Source organism: Lolium rigidum, chromosome 1, assembly GCF_022539505.1.
Source record: "Lolium rigidum isolate FL_2022 chromosome 1, APGP_CSIRO_Lrig_0.1, whole genome shotgun sequence".
Classification (NCBI taxonomy): domain Eukaryota; kingdom Viridiplantae; phylum Streptophyta; class Magnoliopsida; order Poales; family Poaceae; genus Lolium; species Lolium rigidum.
In genome coordinates, this window is record NC_061508.1 from 160373614 (window position 1) to 160378248 (window position 4635).

A 4635-nucleotide genomic window follows, 5' to 3' on the forward strand; every position below is an offset into this window, starting at 1 on the left:
ACGACGCGACTTGACCCGGTGGAGTCTTGGTGCGGGACCCGCAGTGCGACCTTTGGAGCTTTCCTCACCAGATCAGAGCATCCACCGTGTAGATGCAAGTGGGTCAATATTGGGTAGTACCTTCTTTAGTGTAAAAAGTAAATTAAAATAATTTTTATATTTGAAAAAGTTAATTCATCTTAAACCAAAGAGAGTAGAGTGTACTTTAATCTTGACCCATTTGCATCTCCAATCTTCCACCCGCCGTCTCTCAAACCGTCACGCACAAAAACCGCTTCCAACCATGACCCCAAACATAGTTTTTTAGAGCATCTCCAGTCGCGTCCCCCAAACCGTCTCCCAAACCGCGCTGGATTGAGCATTTGGGGGACATGTTTTGTTCGTGCCGCCTTTGGGGGACGTCGCTCCCCAGCCGCGTCCCCCAAACGCCACCCCAAATGAATTTTGGTGCACGAAAATAAAGGTTTTCATTCAATTTTGATTATATATTACAAAGTTTGAATGAAAACGGCTAGATTTCATCTAAATCTACACTACTGACCGCCTGGCGGTGCGTTCGACGGCCCCGCCCGTCGTCGCCTCCCCTACGCCGCAGCCTCCTCCCGCGCGCGCCTCCTCTCCTTGCGTTCGGCGTTGGCCCGACGGCTCCGTTCCCGCCGCGCGTCCTCCTCCGCCCTCCCCTGCTGCGCCGCCTGGAGGGAGAGCTCGATGGCGCGTAGAATCTGCGCCTCTTCGCGGGCACGGGCGTCGTCCTGGAGCTTCTTCTCCGACGCCAGCAGCGGGGCCATGGGCGCAGAACGCCGCCAGATCCGCCGCCTGCGCCGCCTCCCGCTGGCCGGTGGGCTCCGCCGCCGCATTACCTCCCGCCGCCGGCCGACGGTGTGCACGCCATCGCTCTTCTCGGGCCGCTCGCCGAGGGGTCGGTGTCGACCTGCGTTTCCGGGACCGCAAGTGGAGGAGACGGCGGTGGAGGGAAGTGGCCGGCGCCGGGCGGTTCGCCATTGCTACCGGTGGTGGAGGAGACGGCGGTGGAGCGACGAGGGTTGTGTTTGTTGCCGGCGGGGTGTGGTGGCTACCATTGAGCCGGGAGATCTTTTATAGACGCCGGCGTCGGGAAGAAAGCGCGGAACGAGGCGAGAAGAGGCGGGAAGATCGCGCGGGAACGGGCGGTGGCGTGCGAACGCCGGCGACGCGTGGAGGCCGCGCAAGACCGACGAGACGTCTCGCCTGCCCCTCCGTCGCCATTAAGGCAAAGATGCCGCCGTGTGTCACTGCGCGCGAATAACTTCCGTCGCGAGGTAGGCGACGGTTAGGTTAAAATTAACTGTGTTGCTGACGGGTCGGCCCCGCCACTCCCCGCCTCGCTTTTCGTTGTGTCCGACGTGCCCGGTGCGTCCCCTGTGGGACGGGGACGGGCTCGGGGCGCCGGACACCGTATGGGGGCGCGCCGGACAAAAATGGGCTTTGGGGACGCGGCTGGAACGGTTTTTTTTGTCCGACGCGCCCCAAATCCCTTTGGGGGACGCTTTGGGGGACGCGGCTGGAGATGCTCTTAGGCGCAGTCTTGATAAGAACCTCAATCGCACAACAGTAAATTATACCACTCCGAGATTCAAATCACAGTTACATGGATACAAGTATCTGAATCAGCGGGAGGTGACAAGGTATTAACTTGTCAATGCATACGGATTGTAGACTAGGGTTTAGTCGGAAGTAGAGGGCAAGTAGATCTCGAAGGTTCAGCCGGAAAAGTACTCGACTACTAAAAAACTAGGGTTGTGTTGACAATGAAATCGATCCGCTTTCTGTCCCTCGACTCCCGCTTATATAGGAGGCGGAGCCGAGGGTTTCGTGGTGTACAAGTTTACAAAGTCCGGGAAACTCTTTGAGTTCGTCCCGTAATAGTTACATGTCGAATATTCCTAATACAACTATCTTTCCAAACTATCTTTTACTTGGGCTTCCGGGCTTCATAAACTTTGGGTCGTGGGCCTTCAGTAAACCCCGGGTACCATCTTCGGCAGGCCCATTGGGGATGTCTATGTCAGTAGCCCCCGAGATTTTGATCAAGGAATTAGGGAAAATCTCCATCTTTACAATTATCATATGATTTCTTCCGGTCAGTAGATAACTTTTATACATCGATCATATATTGTACAGGGATAACAGGAATTGGGGCTGGTTCATCTGACGGATCAGGTACCAGTTAACTGCTCTTGTGGAAATCCCGCAAAAACCTACTTCAAGATCACGTCCCTGGACATGACGGATACTGGCGTAATTCGTCATGTGTCGCTTAAGGTCTTACCAGATGTCGAATTCCAGTTATGTTATATCGGGTACCTAACACGTTCGTTAGGATTTTTCTTCGCATTTGTTGATACGGAAAAAAGTAGCAACTCGCATTCAGAGGCGGTGCCACGCCGCACAGGATGGATCCTGGGGTCTTACCTTCGCAACGTTCTGCGGCATTCAGAGATTTAAATCGCGACTGAGGCGCTCTGAGAATATATTGTCGAGTGCCTTTTTCGGCTGCTGGAATAGCACATTTATCTGAGTCAACGGATGACTTATATTGTTTATCTTGTCCTCCCGATGGGAGTATATGAAGAGTTATATGGTAACTCGAAATATGCTCATTATAACTTCTTGAATTTCATCGGGCACGCGAACAGCGTTCCCGATGGGAGTAGCCCCCGAGGCTACAGCCAAGTGCTTGTACTTGGTTGTAGGCTCACCTTTTTAGCACCTTTGTCGCTATATTGTCATCTCTTCTAATGCTCCCATCTTTATCGGGTGCGCGACCAGCGCTCCCGATGGGAGTAGCCCCCGAGCATATGAACAAATGCCTGTATTTGATCATAGGCTCTCGCCTTTTCTTTCTTGCAACACTCGAGATTTCCTTTTTTTAAAAGTAGCCCCCGAGCATTTGCTCAAAAGCTTGTATTTGATCAAATGCTCCCGAAGTTATCACTAATCCTGCTCTGTCGCCAATCCTCAGAACACCGCAGTCGAAGTTTTTCTTTTGGAATGACATCAGTGCTGACGATAGCCACGATCACTGTATTGGGAAAACGCGAGTCCTGTCCTGTCATTGACCTGTAGGGCCGAAAGTCTGATGTTTTTGACACGTTACGCAAGTGGGGGACACACGTCCTCCGCTTTTTCTGACACGCGCGCTGTAGCGCCTGTCTAGTTCCCTCAAAGTAAAAATACGCTTTTACCCTTGGAACCACGTGTAGAGCATCAAATCCATTCGCACACCATCCAACGGCGCGGCGTTTCGCTTGGCTTGCTATAAATAATCGTCTTCTTCCTCCTGCTATCCCCTTCGCTGCGCCGCGCTCATATCCTCTCTGTCAAAAATCTCCACTGCAACCAAAAGCTCCTGCTCTCATCCACATCCTTACTCTCTCCCACGCCATTGTTGATGCCACCGCGGGCGAGACTCACAAGGCACAACGCTCCCGAAGCAAGCATGGCGGCGCAAGATCTGGGGGCTTCCGAGTGGGAGAGATCCAAGATCTCAAATCAAGACGCGAACCTGATGAAGAAACTCGGCTTGATGAAGAAGAAGAAGAAGAAGAAGAAGGAGGCGCTGATCTTCCCCAGCGAGGAGAGCTTTCCATCGCCCCCCATCAAATATCAGGTTAGCTTTGTTGATCACCTCATCCGCGGTCTCTCCACTCCTATCCACGAATTTCTTCGTGGATTACTCTTTGTGTATGGGTTGCAGCTGCACCAGCTGACTCCCAATTCCATTCTCCATATTTCTATCTTCATTACCCTCTGCGAATGATTTCTCGGGACCCAACCAAATTGGGCCTTGTGGAAACGCATTTTTTTCCTTCGCCGCAATGGCTCCCACAACATTGCCTACGACATAGGTGGTGTTGTTATCTGTGTCCGCCCTGACGTCGAGTATTTCGACGTCAAATTTCCTGACTCCGTCCAAGGGTGGCGCAGAAGATGGCTATACGTCCACGAGGAGTGCTCCGACTCGCTGGAATACAACATTGCCCCCTTTGACGGTAGCGCAAAAATCCTTCGCCGCCGATCCTGGGACGCAGAGGCTACCGAAGAAGAGAGAACAGCGACATAAGCGCTGATGAAGCGTATCCATGAGTTGCAAAATACCAGGGGCAAAGAATTGTCGGGTATCCAAATCACCGCCTATTTCCTTAGGATTAGGGTGCAGCCTCTACAGGCTCGCAAAAACCCTATGTGGTTGTATGCTGACGAGAAAGATGTCGACCGCCTATCCAAAGACCTCTCTGTGAAGGATTTGGAGAAGCTTGTTCGGCCTGTTTCGTTGTTGAGCAAAAAGGACTTCGTGCCAACCTCCTGCCATGTGGAACCATACAGTGGTACCCATGCTCTTCCCCAAGTAAGTAACCTGCCTCTTGAGTTTTTGATTCCTATATTGCTTACCCTGCTTTCTCGACTTGGATTCAAACTTCGAATGTTATCTTGTTATTTTGCTGCTGACTTCCATCCTTAACTGTCTTGTTATTTTTCCTTTTTCAGAACCACCAAGTCACTTCTTCTTTGCCTCCCTTACATGAGGGTGGGGAGGTCGATGATCGAGCCATCGTTGATGACGATGCACAGGGTACTTCTCGCCCTGAGAGTGAA